Source organism: Synchiropus splendidus, chromosome 2 (genome assembly GCF_027744825.2).
Source record: "Synchiropus splendidus isolate RoL2022-P1 chromosome 2, RoL_Sspl_1.0, whole genome shotgun sequence".
Taxonomy (NCBI): Eukaryota; Metazoa; Chordata; class Actinopteri; order Syngnathiformes; family Callionymidae; genus Synchiropus; species Synchiropus splendidus.
Window position 1 is genome coordinate 35,916,224 of NC_071335.1, and position 16,644 is coordinate 35,932,867.

General features: G+C 43.9%; 1 protein-coding gene across 22 annotated transcripts in view; it reads right to left on the bottom strand.

Annotated features, from left to right (window-relative positions):
* The window catches only part of LOC128754658 (receptor-type tyrosine-protein phosphatase delta-like), a 191,454-nt gene that overhangs the window by 128,673 nt on the left and 46,137 nt on the right, over positions 1–16,644 (bottom strand). The window lies entirely within an intron of this gene.

The window sequence follows — 16,644 nt, forward strand, 5'->3', positions numbered from 1 at the left end:
TGCAGCTCAACACTTATAGTCGGGGCTTTTAAGGCTTTTAAGGATTTCATGCTTGCTTCTTGTGAGCCATATCTGAGATGAGCGGGTGATGTGCCGAGAATCAAATAGGGGTGACTTTAGAATGCAGCCCAACAGTGGGAACAGTTCATATAAAAGGGAAGGGACGGAAACGTGTGATGTGTTTTCACCCTGACAGCAGAGACGGGCACTTACAGACCGCGCCATTTACCTGCAGCGACAACGGTATAATTCTCTGCATTCTGGCTATTGTGCCAGCGCAGAGAAGTGGCGCAGGCATCAGATATTCTGACGTCACGTCTGTATTCATGTGGGCTTTCTAAAGCGTCAAAGTGGAGGTGAGAGCAACACAACAATTACTGGTCTTCCTGGACTTCGCAACTAAATCCTCTCTTTCGGCATTGAACACTTTCTATCACGTTGAACTCCAAACTGACCAGCATTTACATTTACACGACTATATACTGACATTTCTTGACATCATGGGCACTGTGACAAGCTGTGTGTCACTGCAGGTGGGAAATTGGATTTTTCTTGTGTTGTATCTGTCTAGAGAGGATTAACTGCATTCCATATCACTTCAAGGGGGAAAATGGATTTGACGTGTGACTATTTTAGGTTCTATGATGTGCATGCATCACCTACTAACTACTGGTCCACCCACACTGAAGCCCTACTTCTCTGCTGGAAAAAATGCACTGGCCACCCAGCAGGAGGCACTAGAGCCCACTTGTCTATGGTAGGTCCATACTTCAGCCCCTGTTCTCCCATCACACGCAGGTGGATGGCGAGCAGTGCCTGCAGTTCTCCTCTAGAGGTCTGCAAAATGCCAAAGAATGGAAGAATTTGTTGACAGCCATATGGTTTCTGTTCGTGGAGTGGGCCTGGTGCCTCACCCACTGGTGATGTAGCAAGTCCTTGTTCAGCCGCACAGGTCCACTACCGTAGCCAGCATCAACAGACAAGTCAGACCTCCACTGTGTCTCAATAGAATTGGCCACTGACCCGTCACGTTCCGAAATCCCAAAATGTCATCACTGACAAGCTGTAGGTGGAGACATTCAGGCGTGCATGTTGCCTAAGTGAAAAAATCTGGGGGAAGGGTGAATGTCTGGTAGCCATTCTCTTTGCCAGCAAGGAGAACTTCAGATGTTCACGCTGGTTCTTCCTGAGAGTAGCTGAACACCCCCTCCTCGGTGGAGACGAACCAACTCTTCCAGTTGCAGACTGGTCGTCTTAGCTCATTCATGCTCACTAGGCTTCTCTGAGTGAACTTTCAGAGCTTCACTGTAATTGGAGAGTCTGAGAACCAGCAGGAACCTCAATCTAGTTCTAGACAGTGGGAGGGACTGGGCCCATTTCGTGCTTCCCCCATCACATAGAGGGGCTGCTTACAATCCCGCCCGTTTTGTGTGACTGGGTGTTGGTGGCAGACCCCCTCCAGACCTTCCACCCGCTGCCTCACCTGGACCCACATGGCAAGTTTCGAGTGTTACGATAGGCTGCTGGTCTGTTTTGGCGGCTCCTTTCGTTCCAGTCCTCTTGAGACTTTGACACTCTGGCGCCCATCCATTTTCACCCTAGCTTATGACCGACGACCCAAGTTGTCCCTTCTTCTGAAGACCCTTTCAGGAGGTCCCTGCTGAAACTGAGGCCACCTCCTGCTGGGTGTCCACTTTGACCATGACAAGGACCAACCTCCTCCATGTAAATTGTTTTAGTGACTTCCCTGCAATAGTAAATCACCATGTCTAGTGGTCCAGATGGGAGTATATTCATCGCACTAGACTTTGCCAATGGAATTACCCAATAGTAAAACCTATCAGATGGTATGTCAAGGGTGCCACACCCACTGCACAGCTGGACCCCACTGTCTGGTCGCGTTTTCATGGGATACTGAAGTGTAGAAGTACAGGTACAATGACTGCACTACTGCCCCCTGCTGGGTGGCAAGTGCATTGTTTTTGTTTCAAGGGAGCGGCAGGGTCTCAGAGTGGGTAAACCAATGGCAAAGACCATCACACCGACTCATGGCACTGGGGTTACCCAGGTAACTCTGCATTTACATGCTCCAGGGCAGAATGGATTCAACTCGACCATTGTCAGACAATCAGTTCACAGATTAAACAATTGTACGTCAGCTAGGACACAAAATCAATCAGAAAAAGGTTTCTGGCTGAAGGGGCTTAATTCCCAGCGTCTATGGTGACACGCGAGGGCCAATCTTCGCAGGTCACCAATTATATGGGCAGATCGAAGACGTGAATCGTTCTCTGTAGCTTTTGTGTGTGAAGAATACCCACAAACGTGAACACACAAACTCATCTGGAGCGTCTCGGTTTGAGGCTTCTGGGCTGCCCCCAAACAATAAAAAGCGAGAAGCCACATAAAAAGTTCCAACTGAAAACAGAAAAGGGCCAGAAGAGATATTAACGCTGCAAGAAGGAAATAAAGCCGCAACATGCGGTCAGGTACTTTTGTACATCTTCAAAAGCTTTTGTGTAACGTTAATTTTGATGTTCAAATAAAACAAAACCACAGGCCAAAATCTAACTAATAATTGACATCACATATAAATAAATATGAGCTGACATGAACGATTGTCTCATTTCGCTATCTTTGCTTCAGGTGTGTTACCAAAGGTGATTTTAGACATGGCTTGAGAAATTTAAAACAATGATGATCAAAGTGATGTTCATTATTGAAGAAATCTACACCCTAACCATAACCCTTGATTGGAAATAAATATTTCGATTTAAAATAATAGAAAAAAAAAATAAATAAAAAAAAAAAAAATATATATATATATATATATATATATATATATATATATATATATATATATATATATATATATATATATATATGGTACTTTACAATGCCTAAGTTCTACATGTGATAAAACAAATGTGTATTTTTTAAATTTATTAAAAACAATTTTCAACAAAGAAAAAGGAGAACAACCCAGAAACCCAGATGGAGCGCATTGCTACCGGGACAACATGCATTAGCCAACGTTTGCCACTAACATGCGCTGTTACCCCGCCATGTGTCGTCAAACCAATGACGTCAGCATAAATCAACCGCAGGATTAGCCTCGTCAACAATGCGATGACAAATACATTCGAGGACTCTGCATTAATATTGGATGGTGTCCTATAAAGACGTTTGTTTTCCCACAGTCTCTGGAGTGATGTGTCTCTCCAAAGAAGTAGGTTTCCTCTTCAGCTTCCTGCTTCCTCCTGGATGGGGATGAGGAGTGTTAAGGATGCAAGGGCTGCTGGGTAACAGGGCGACCCTCGCCCCCCGCTGGGGTAGGTGACATCACCCTGCTGCAGGACAGGCCTCGCCTGCTGCAGGTCAGTCTGTGTGTGTGCAGGGTAACAGGGCGACCCTCGCCCCCTGCTGGGGAAAGTGACATCACCCTGCTGCAGGTCAGTCTGTGTGTGTGTGTGTGCTAGGCAACAGGGCGACCCTCGGCCCCCCCGCTGGGGGAAGTGACATCACCCTGCTGCAGGACGAGGCTCGCCTGCTGCAGGTCAGTCTGTGTGTGTGTAGCAAGCAGGTCAAGGCACATCTGAAGGTGTGAACCCACGTATATGTCACTGACGCTGAACAGCTGAGCTCTCTCTCAGAACCACCTTGTCATTTCTGCACGGGCTCAAAAGGAAGCAGTGATCTCCTCCGGTTTTAAGTGGAAGACACAGCGCTCCACTCATTAGCCCGCACTTTCTGACAGCCATTTGTGAAAACAGATGGGAAAAGAGACGGTTCTCATCTCCAGTTACCGTCTTGTTGTGGGCTCAGCTTTCCTCCGTCACGTCGTGGTGCTGGTTGGTTACCGCCTTGTTAGCGGGAACACACTTCACCTGCACTCCAGCACCAAGTAATTAAAGCCTCTCAGAGAGGAAACGCTGGAGTGCAGTTAAGAAAAGTGGATCACTTGGACAGTGCATGTGGCAGCCGCTGCTTCAGATCTCAGCAGGGAAGCCCATGGGAGCCCCACCAGGAAGCATGTGATTCCCTTTATTCTTATAAGAGACAAGCACTTGATGCCTTGTCCACACGCGTGTAAACCGTCCACTGGTACATCTCTGGATTCCTCACGAAGCACCTTGGTGACAGACTGCATCATTGTGGGGAAATTCTCTGTGTTCTGAGGGGACTCCACCAGAGGGCACCAAGTAAGTGACGTGAAGTCAGCGCCGCTGCACCAGGTGAGCGGGGAATTTCTTCTGACAAACCAATGTCTGATGATTTAAGAGCAGTGTTTAACCCAGACTCTCATCTGTTCATTACAGCAGGCCAGCTCAATCTCCAGCCACTCCAGGCATTTACAGACTTTAACTACAGGGAGATCGACATTCTTATTTTGTCCCGTTTTAAGAAGCTTCGATGGCTTTTTTTTCTTCTTTTTTGTAGATGAACTGCTTAGTTATGTCAAGACCAAACTGAATACATAGCATTTCAGTTCTTGGTTCATTTTGTAAAAAAAGAAATACAACAGTTTCTTTTACAGAAACAAATAAATGTGTGTTCCTATATGAGTAATCGCCCCCCTCAGTAGTCGTGCTCTCTCTCCGTCAGATCTGGGCAAAGTGCGGCCCAGGGGCCATATGCGCTCCGTTGCCCGTAGTTTCGTGGCCCTTATGACGTAAGACAAAAACTATAACCAAAAAACTGTTCACTTTTAGTCACCACCACCAATTCAGCAGTAAATATCATTATTAATACGTTCTTCTTTTCATTAGCCATGTTTGTGTTTTTCTTGTTCTTCAAAATACATAAAGGAATATTCAAAATATATTTTGAAATAAATTACTTTTTATCTTGAACATCTGGTCCATGGTTATTTTGATTTATATTAAAATTAAATTCATATAAAATTAAATATTTCAACAGGTTTCATGGCATATTTACACTTCTTAATACTCTAACTTACATTTAATCTCTTTAGATTCATTTTGTCCTTGTTACTTAAGTATATATTTTGGATATTTGTCGGTCATGTTTTGTAGTCATCGCTGTCTTTCTTTTGATGATGGCCCCTCACAACAGCTACAGTTTCTAATGTGAGAAATTGAATTGCCCACCTCTGCTCTACATAGTTACCTTAACCAACATCAATCTGAAGTCCAACATCCTCCAACTTTATTTCAAGCCTTAAAAGTTGCTACCAGCTAATACCATGTTTCTTCAATGGTCGATAGTTGTCACTTCTCACGTTGAATTTGTTTGTAACACAACACAATAACACGTCTCAAGTCGGTTTTGATCATAAAAATGCATTTTAGAAAAAGTAAGAATTAACAAGCTGACAGTTTTATAATGGGAACTATATATATATATATATATATATATATATATATATATATATATATATATATGTATAAAATATGTCACATTTCAATAGCACTCACAACATGCAAGAGTGAAGGCTGCAGAACAAGATGCAAAAGTCCACTTTCCCAATGTCAATACATTACGGCATGATAGAGAGGCTGGGTCGACTAGTTCCATGTAGTTTAAACCTGACACCAATCTTTTCCAAAACTGCTTGTATACCAAGTGTTTGAAAAGTCGACTTCTGCATTGAGCATGTATAACGCTTTCATTGCTAATGCTCCAAATACTTCCACCCTTCCAGCAGGTAGTTAACCCCCGACCAAAACTACAGAGGAAGACTCCATAGTGTCGCTATATTTGTCTCCAGCAAGACCAGCTCTCACGACTCCCTAATTAAATTGAGCATTTATTTCGACAGGCACAGGAGCTTCTGAAGATTATTTTTCTTTGAACTCTCCGGGTGAAAGCAAAGTGTTAGAATCCTCCGACTACAATCCCTCAACCACCCTCCTCTTCCCCTCCCACGGCCAAACCAGAAACCATGTTTTGTAGGAATTAGAAGTTCCACAAAAAGGTACAATTTCCAAGAAGCTGCAAACGCCATTTTGGAATGTGTTGGCTATGAGGACTACACTAGGGAGACAGAGCCCAGTTGTCATCATGAGCCCAGATGATCTGCACCAGCAGCGGCCTAGAATGACTTCATTTAGGTTGAACCCGAGCGGGCGAGCTGAATCAAACAGAAGAGCAAGTGGGTAAGCAGGACAGGGGTGGCGGCTCCAAAAGTCAACTCTGCTCTCAGTCCAGAGTTACGCTTACTTCTGCAAAAATTGCAGTCGCCACCTTTGAGTGGGGACCTATTTGTAATCGTAAATACATGCTCAGCAAACACTTGTGAGGATGTATTTAGAAGAATCCTCCAGAATCAGGAGCGCAATCTTTTGGGAAGAAAAGAGAATTTGTTCCAAAGGATTAAAAATAACTATTAAAACATTTACTTGCGACTCAGTAATACAGATGAGAATTTGTATAGTCAGTGCAACTCCAGTTTAAGCATCCAGCAGCCGTACACGACCTAATGATTTGTAAATATTCCGAGACGCGTATGACAAAACATTCATTACACGGAGCAAGTTTTGTTTCAGTAATGCAGCTTGGAAATGGAAAATAGAGTTCAGGAAGCATTAACCTTCACTGTGCACAATTTATTAATTCTTAGATAAAGATGGGTGGATATATACAATCCATAGGTGGAAAAGAAAACAATGCATGTAGGAATTGTCATGCCTCGTTCCTAAAGTTACAATGTACCTGAACGCCCCACTGGCATAGTGTGGCGCTGCAGTGGAGCAGAGGGGGAGACAGGTGGGGTCCACAGGCCAAAGAGTTATTTGTTGTGGTTTTTGACGTAACTTGTCTGGAATTAAACGCTCTGTTAAAAGAAATTTGGTAGAAATATTTTGGCGTCATTGAGTAATAATTCATTCATAATAAAAAATAATAGACATTTGAAAAAAAGACAGAAAATCTCCCAGGTCCAGTCACTGGCCTGCTTTTTACGGGGGCGTGGTTTACCAGATTCAGCATTCCAAATCTGCGCTCCTACCACTACAGTCACCAGTTGCAATAGACAAAAAAGCTATCGCAGTGTCAACAACAACACTTTGGACGGCAAAGCAGCCAAAGAGGAGGAAGTCAGAATCCCAACAAGAAGGAGGCCAAAAAAGAATTGGTCCTCACACAAGCCCAAAAGGCACACAAGGATCCGCAGTGCCTTTCTGAAATGGAATACTTCAGGATTGTCTCGGCTCTGAAACTGGATTCACAACTCGAATTTTAGTTTCTAAAACGCAGTATTAACACCATCGATCGAATATGGTTTGACTATACAGTTTAATATGGGTTCCATGCATGTTGGGTGGGACGTCTTCAAAACTGGTTACCGTCCGGATGTTCAGGTGAGACCCCACCCAGTGTCGATGACAGCTCTGGGGAATCTTTTTTCCAAATTTGTATGACCAGCAAAAACAATTGACAGCGCTTCAGCGGTTTCCTGAAAGTTTCCTCATTTTCAGAGGCCACTAGAGGTCACTCTCTACTCGATAATCTTTGGCTTAGCATGAAAGTATTCTTGCATTGACACCGAACTTTCCCATTTTCCCATCCGATCATCATTTTCCATGCCGGCGCTCCCTAAAAATGACGCCCTGTCTGCCTTTGAAAACAATGGAAAACAATATAGTACATATGCTAGGACAGTAGTGGCGCTACTCTGCTCTAACAGCAAATGAAAACACTCCCATGGCTTCATGTGTCGATGGTTAAAGTGGACTTTTGCGTCCAAAGTTGGTTGGGGTTAGGTAAACGTTGCGATGGCGCTCCTTTTATTCTCCAGTATAGTGACGGAGTTTGTGTGTGTAACAGTGTGTCACTTGCTATTTGAAGCTCCCATTTAGTCACAGTGACTTTTGGTCCAGTCACTAAGGAGAACCATGTCAGGGGTAATAAATAACAACTGACACCCAATATGATATAGTGGAGAGAGGGTCCGCAGGTGTCCCCGGTTGTGGCTCGAGAGAATAGGCATGTTGTTGTTGAATACACACCAGGATCAAGAGAGCGGAGGCAGACGGGATCCTGTGACTGAAAGCGTCATGTCTGTACGTAAGAAAGGCCAATGCGACACAGAAGTTGTGCGCCTGACTTTGTCTGTGTGTGGCCGGGGCGCATGTAACTGAAACCTCCCGTTGTTTTAAACAGACATCGCCACCTACTGAGGTGTGAAAATGAGGACACTGTTTCAACCTCATCAGCCCATCTCCAGTATTCATTCCCTCTTGTGACACCAGCAAGAATGCATTATTTCACTTCCTATTATTCCTAATGAGGAAAAAGGTTCCTAATCTCCAACTTAACGCGAATCGAATGGCTTCTGGAAGGAATAAAATTTGAGTATCGAGGTCCTGCTGTACAAGGACATTCATATTAATTGCAGCCACACATGCTATTTAACGCCGGTGAAAGATTGCACAACCATGTACCTCCTTTCTTGGCCTTTTCAGTGTTTTCGTACATAGCGGAGGCTAAGCCTCTCTTGAATCTGTATTATTATTATTGTATTTTTGAAGCCGGGTCCCTACTGAGAAGAGGGTTCTGGCGACGCCACTGTACGCTCGGGGTGTTCCCACCGTCATGGATTTATGGTGACAATTGAGAATGATCATTTGTTAGGTGCGACAAATTGCTCGTGGATGTCCTACTTTAACAGACAAATTAGATGCCTCTGAGCTTGAGGCTAAAGGAACAAATGACTGAGAGAGCGGGAGAAGTAAAAGAAACTGCCTACAATGCAGAGGGGGAGCAAGAAAAATTACCAGAGTTACGGCTTGTAGGGGAGGTGAGGAGAATTACATGAAAAAGGGCAAATGAGCAATGAGATGGAGGAAGGGTGGAGAAGCCCTCGCAGAGATTCGCCATGTTCCATCTGCTCAGCTATCAGGTTTGAAAGGCTGAATTACACAGGACAGCTAATTCCTTTGCACGGCTCAAAGTCAAATTATAGCAACAATGACATCTCCACTTGTCAGCAGAAGGTGACATAAACCTGCGCCGCTCTGGATAATAACTCTGAGCACAACGGAGCGTTATTGAAGGAGAAGGTGTCAGCGAGGCCAGGTAACCAGTGCCTGACACCTGCCGATGTTTACGGCAGGATCAGAAATATTAATTCTGGGAGTTCAAAGAGGGAACGCAGTGGAATTAGAATATCCGCAGAACCTTTTCAGCGCATCTCCTAATGAAGTCTCCAACTCCCTCTGCAAAAGTGACCCATTTTCCCTTTTATTTTTTTCCCCCCCTTTTCCCCATCACTGATATAGCTGCCCCATATTCTGCACATAAAAGAGTCCTCCACCTTAGACATGCAGACCTATCACTTCATTTGCTTCAATCTCAACAATATTTTGACTCAGAAAGGTTAGACGTCTGAGGGGGTCACTTTTTATTCTCCAGACAAAATGTCACCATGGAGACAGGAACACAAATTAACTTGCACTTTAAAGGACAGGAGGAAATTGGAACACTTTTAACTTTGCTTGGAACTTCAGTAAAGAGGCATTACTCTTGTTCTTGAAGCTAACTACTTCCTGGGGACAGCTGTTTCCCTGGTGACACTCCCCTCCAAGTGACAAAGGCTTTTTTCAGGGAGAGAGGCGGTGCATTCTCCAAAGCCTCCACAGAAGTCTCATAGTCTCTCCACTGAAGTTCTGTTTTGAAATACTTAAAATCAAACAAGGGCATGTTGATAAGAGTAGAAAAATTTAATCATCCGAAGGAAGCTTATCAAGTTGTTTCAAACTGCAAACCTTTGCAAGAAATTATGTAATTTTGTTCTCTTGCAATTTGAGAACCTCCCGAGGCAAGTGATTATACAGCACTCAGACACCTGCTCTGAGCTGGAAACGGAGCTAAAAAGAATTGCCAGTTCGTGCGAGAAGATCCCAGGCTCCAAAGTCAGCTGAGCCACAAGGAGTGACGCCTGTGTTTTGTCAAAAAGCCCAAACAATTCACAATGAATTGCGGCATTTGCCGTGACGTATCAATAACCCATTCTTAACAACGTCCCCACAGCCTCCTTGCCCTTTGTAAGAGGTCCGCTACATCAACACTGTGGGCGACGCTTGCACCCATTAAACCTCCAGAATGACGTTCTGGGAGAGTTACTGTCAGCACATATGGATGACGCAGAGTTCCTCATCGCTTTAACGTTCCGGTGACTTCCTTGTGTGTGGCCAGCCTCTCAGAAGATTTCACTTTTAACTTTGTTGGAGATGAATGAGCCTAGCGTGGCGATCATGATCACACCTCAGTGAGGAAGTCAACAAGTCACAAGTGGCTCAGGTTTTGCATGTCTGACTTCACAGATGAATTGGATGCTTTGGTCACTTTGGTCACAACTGCAGGGGCGCCGGGTGGAAAATATCTGGACAATCCTGACTGACGGCCATCTGTTTCTCAACTGGACACAGACTCGCTGGATTCTTAGATACACCTCTCCTCGTTGACCACCAGAGGTCACCATGTCCTGAATCTAACCGGTGACCCTGTCCAAAAAACACAGTGCTGTTATGGGAGCAGCCCTCCTGGAATGTCTCACACTAAAATAGTGTACATTTATTCAACTAATAGACGAGAATTTTGTTGGTGTTACATGACAATATATATTTTTATTTGCTTTGATGTTGTGCTGTTATATTTTTTATATTTGTTGAGTGTAGATTGTGATGTAGTTTCCACATATTTGTTTTAACATTTAATTTGTTTTGTATATTAATGTCAAACTAACCTTAACCCTGAACAGAATAATAGCGGTTTCTTTAGTTTTCAATGCAGATGCTTCATAAACTGACGTCTTGAAAAAAAGCTTAAACCAAAAAACAATCAATACCGTACAATATGGAAAACAAATAGCCCCTCACTGGGCTCCAGGCTCTGACATTATATATATATATATATATATATATATATATATATATATATATATTCCATTATAATCTTAAATTGTACTACTTTCTTTACTTTCTGTCAAAAACGTAGACCTCTACACACATCCTGGGCTCTGTTGAAAAAGACAGACAAATCACCCGTCTCTACATAACTGCGCCCCCTCACTGATCTGTGGTTAAGACAGGTACGCAACATGTGCGTTCCCGTTGCATAAACGGAGAGAAGCTAGTCAAGGATTGCCTTTCTGAAGTCCTGAGAACTTCGGAATAATCTCGATTCTTAACAGATTCGGAGGCGGCAGCTCTCCTCCTGGACAGGTGAGCAACAAAATGAATGACATTTCTTCAGTTTGTTAGGCGGATAAACAAGTGATGAGAGCAGGTAACAAATAACAGTCTACTGATCTGTGAACTGATGCGGATGGATAGCCTTCTGTAGTAGATGCACACCGCAGATGGCTGCAGGTCAACTACCCAGTTTGAGGTTTTATTGTCTAAAAGCAGAGCAGGCACCACTGAATCAGTCCGAGATGTTGACGAAACAAAACACGTGTCTGTGCTCATGTGGTGGGAAGGCTTCAGAAGAGGCTGGGTACCGCCCCTGTTAAGATTAGACACCGCCCCCTGAGGATGAGAGTCATCAATCATTTTTCAATTGCAGCTTTAACGCCACGTATCGCAAATTCACTTTAGACCAAGTGAGCGGCTGCAGTATATTCTCCCAGTGATGGCACTTGACAAATTTGTAATACGTTTTGAGACCTTTGACAAACTCCTATTTCCACTGGGTGTGATGTCATCTGTAAGCTGCCGACGTGAGTCTGGGAAACACAGCCAGAAAAGCATCCACAAATGTGCATAAAAAAAAAATGTTGCAGTCGTAGCTTCTATTGTCTTTGCTCAGGTGGCACGTTGGGAAATGAACTAAATAGACGTTTATGTTCACAGACTAAAAATAACCTGATGCTGCATGGGAAGCAAACTGGTGGACTTTGCTCCAGAGTTCCACCAGAGCAGTGCAGAGGCAGCTGTCTCGGTGACAGTGGGGACGACAGAGATGAAGAATATTGGCCCGAACCAGGCCATGGAAATGGCAGTAACAATGCTCTCATTTGGCTTAGAGTTTTGTGTTAGCATTCTGTGAGCAGCGTAGACACACAGTCACGGGCGACGGCTTCTGTCACACAAACCTTTGTTAGACCTCCTGGATGTTGAGTATCAGTGGTCAGCAGTGTTTTTTTCTTGTCGAAAGCCATTGTACTGACCCCAGGAGCAATGAAGCAACTCAACTCAGACATTGAGGAGTGAAATAAAGTAGTGACATCTGTATATATTAGCTCCATTGCTGCCTAGTTAGAGCCCCAGTATAAGCAGCTTTCACAGTTCTATTGGCCTCAAGACAAACATCCGAGACGTATTCTGGTCAATTTGGCAGGCAGACATCAGGCAAGTGTGGTGGGAAAGTAGATGTCCACCATGTCATGGGTGCTATGGTGACGTTTGCCTATCCTGATTCACCACACCAGGACAGCATTTTTAGCAATGTGAGGTCCAAACCAGCCCACAAGAAGTGGAGAAGCCATCTGGTCAGACATTTGCAGAGACAGAGCTTGACCCTCCAAGGATGATCTCCCTCACAAACTGCTTTTAGAACCCATTGGACCACAGATGAAAGACCCAACAACGGACACGCTCCCTGACTACAAAGGCGTCATCTCTTCTTATAAGAGTTAGCCTTTGCATTTCTCCTTGGGCAGTAGAAGAAGGAACCGAAGAGTATTTTGGGAGGGATTTCTTCATTGTTTCTTTTTTTTCAATCAAACTAGCTTGTTTTTCTAATTTACTATGCCAATGCTCCGTCTCAGTCTGGAGATCTCAAGGAGAATGAGCCAATGCATGCAACATCATCCCACATTACTGGGTCTAGTAGTGAGCGGTAAATTGTCAGGAGAGCCTCGATGCTCTCCAGAGGTGCCCCGTCTGCTATTACCAGGGAGAGATCCGCAGACCATAGTTAGACTATCTGCAGGTGCTAGAGATCCCCAGCTCCATCTAATGATGGCAATGCTCAGTCTCATGTGGCTGGAGCTTGTCTCTACTGAAGGCACTGATGCTCCGGACTTGTCTGCTCATTCCCCCACTGGAATCTGATCAAGCACCTCTGGGACATCACGCATTGTTCCATCTACCTGCTCAGCTACGTCGAACCGCTGACTGTCCTGAATGATGTTGTAGTCCAGGTCTGGGAGACACCTCAGGAGACCCCTGGCTAGCTCAGACAATGGAGGGGGTTTATACAGGCATGTGGAGAACATCACGAGAGTCATTTTGAACTGACACTAGAAGCTCCACAAAATAGTATCCCGCCGTCATGCGTTCATTTTCATAGTGATGAATTTAAGCACTTACTAGCACCACCAAGTGAATATACACGTGCAAAACTAGTTTAACCACTAGTCAAAATTTGCTTAAATCTGCCTCACGAAGTTCAAGCATTGCTCAAGAACAGGGCTGCAGGTCATTTAAATATCTCAAGAGCCTCATTCAGATCAGTGAGAGTACGTTGAGAGCGTTGCTCCAGCTGCTCATATAAATACATTCACCAGTGTAAATGTCTCCCTCACTCATTCGCATGCGATAACAATTCCAAGCACAACTCCTGATAACCGTGATATTGGGAGTTATTAACTACTAGTAGTAGTAGTGGTAGTAATGCTTTTGACAGCAGCTGGTTAGTAGTCATTTGTACGTATTATGGCGCACACCTGCACGCAGTCATTGTGTACATATACAAAAAAAAAAACACATGCACATATGCATGTTTTTTTCACACTTTTCACCTGTTTTAGATTGCACGCACATGACTGGCTCTCAACAGTGGTTATGGAAAGTTGCTGGTTGTTGACAGTTGTTCCTACAGAGGCAAGAAGTGCACATGCTCGAGCAATGTTTTTCTTGGATCTATGAGCTGAAATGGATCTATCCGCTGAAATTCTGAACTACACATGCCCTTTAGCAGGAGCAAATAGTCACATAATACAGTGCCATATCAGTCGGTGGTTGAATAACATCAATGTCGTACGAAAATGGACTTCTTGACATCAGCAAATATGATATCACGATCCACAAATATCAATTATATATCAAGGAACCTGGTGACTGACACCACCAATAATTCAGAAGAATTGAAGCCATACTGTCTCTGCTGAGGTATGATTCAATATGGCCGGAAAAATGTATCCCAAAACATGCATGGTAATATGAATTTAATATGAATTCAAAAAGGTAACAGGATCATCAGAACAGCAATTTATTATAATTCATATGTAATTATTTTTTCAATAGTTCTTAATCATTATAAATGGCTCTTTATTTACACATTAATATTAAAATGATTTTGAATTTAACCCATGCTGACGTGATAGAGAGGTAAAACAGTGGAGCGACTCAACTCAGTCCGCGTGGCTTCTGAATCATTTAAATCAAATTATTCCCTTGTTTTCGTCACATCCGGAACATAGGCATAAATAACATTTTGGGAAGGAACAGAACGCTGTGTTAATCCCCGCCTACTGAATTCTCACCAGTTGCGGACATTACGGTGAGAATAAAATGCAGATAAAGAAGAGCAGCTGGGGGAACAGGCTACAAAAGGATTTAGAAGACGACTGAGGTGAAGGTGTGTGGTTTTTTTTTTAATGAACGGAGCTATACAGGTTTCCTGCTCTGTTTCAGATTCATATCAGCGTGCCGGTGTGGGAGTGGGCTTCTAGAGTGCGTGTTTGTTTCGGCACATGGGCTGTCATCCTGTGGGTGAAAAAAAGGGTGCACATAAGTCATCTAGTGAAAGGCGATCCCTATTAGGACAACGGCAGTTTGGTCTGTGCTACTCAGCCACATACACACACAAGCCATGTGGACAACTCCTGCACACAGACACATCGCAGCTGAGGCATGAGATATGGCCTTATTACAGATCTTAGTTCCATGCAGCCAGTGTCCTCCCGTAAATGTCTACGATACACTTCCTGTGCTGCACACGTACTTCATCAATCTATCCATCCATCCATGGATCCCCTCACATTTCCTTCAGACTATTTCCGCGTCCCCTCCCTCGCAGCTTTTCGCTCACTCGCTTCACCTGCTCCTCAATCCTCCTTTCCATACCACTTCCCTCTCCATGATTCCACTAAAAAAACCTGCACAACTGGACAGCACCTGCAGATTTTCTAGGATCCCAGCTTTTCCCCATCTTCACCTCCCTCCTTTCCTCTTCATGCCCACCTTAACCTGACCCCACGTCCGCCTGATTTTATTTCCTCTCCTCTCCACTCTCCTCTAAACTTTCATCATGCTCCTCTTCGCTTGATCTATTAATCTCTCTCTGTTCTTGCACAGTCTGCCATATTCCCTTGGCTCCTTCCCTTCCTTGCCTCCTACTCACCCTATTTTCTTTACCTCTCCCATCTGCAGCACCTACTGCTGAAGATGTCTGGAGTTGAAATCAAAATGAGAATGAAGAGGGGGAGGAACATCGTGGAGAGTGGATGGGAACCAAAATAGATATGAGGGAAAGAGACAGTGGGAAGACAAGGCGTGTTTGAAGAGTAAGATAAAGTGGATAAAAGAAAAGGGAATACCCAGAGAGAGTTAAGATATTCATGAATCCTCAAAATAAGACTTAATTTGAGTTAGGCTTCTTATTTTTCTGCCACTGAACTGGTTGTAATTCTTCAAGGCACCACAAATGTTCTCACATGGATCTCGCTGTTTCACATTTCACAGCTTTCACACAAAGAGCTGATGCTTTTCATTAGATGAACAAAGTGAGTGTGAACCCTTGAGAAATAAAATATAATAATATTTATCATTTAATATAGAATTAAATGATACATATTTTTCATTTAAAACAGTGTTCAAGTTCAAGGTTTGACCCTTCGAAAACTAATTCCGGACCACACCTGGACAGCTGGCCTCGCTCTCCAGAAGCCCCTTCTCAAGAATAGCATGTTATTCCTTCACCATCTGGGTCTGCCATGCAACCTTTTGGTGGGACATGTCCGGAACACCTCTGGGTGTACCTGAACTGAGTCCACACCCCAAATACACTGCCAGGCCAAAAAAAAAGTGGCCACCTGGATCCTGGATCTGGGGTTGCTGCAGTTGGTCAGGTCTAGGTTCAGCAACATTATGTGCTCAAAGAATGAGGTCAGCTGACTACCTGAATATCCTGAATGACCAGGTTATTCGATCAATGGATTTTTTCTTCCCTGACGGCATGGACATATTCCAAGATGACAATGCCAGGATTCTCCAGGATCTGCCTCATATTGTGAAAGACTGGTTCAGGGAGCATTTTTTTCACACATGGATTGGCCACCACAGAGTCCAGACTTTAACCCCATTGAGAATCTTTAGGATTTGCTGGAGAAGGCTTTGCAAAGCGGTCAGACTCTACCATCATCAATGCAAGATCTTGGTGAAAAATGAATGCAACACTGGATGGAAATAAATCTTGTAACATTGCAGAAGCTTATCGACACAATGCCAGAGCGAATGCGTGCTGTAGCCAAGCTAAAGGCGGTCCAACGAAATATTACAGTGTATGACCCTTTTTTTTGGTGGCGACTTTTTTTTGGCCACTGCCAAAGTTAAGAAATAAAAACAAAAAATCTTGTCTAATTTTCTGCTTGTAAACAGCGAGTTCCGGTCCTAGCTCTATAGCGCTGTCTGGACTGCTCAGCTGGGGCTGCTCCTCCTGAGGGTGTGAGAACGT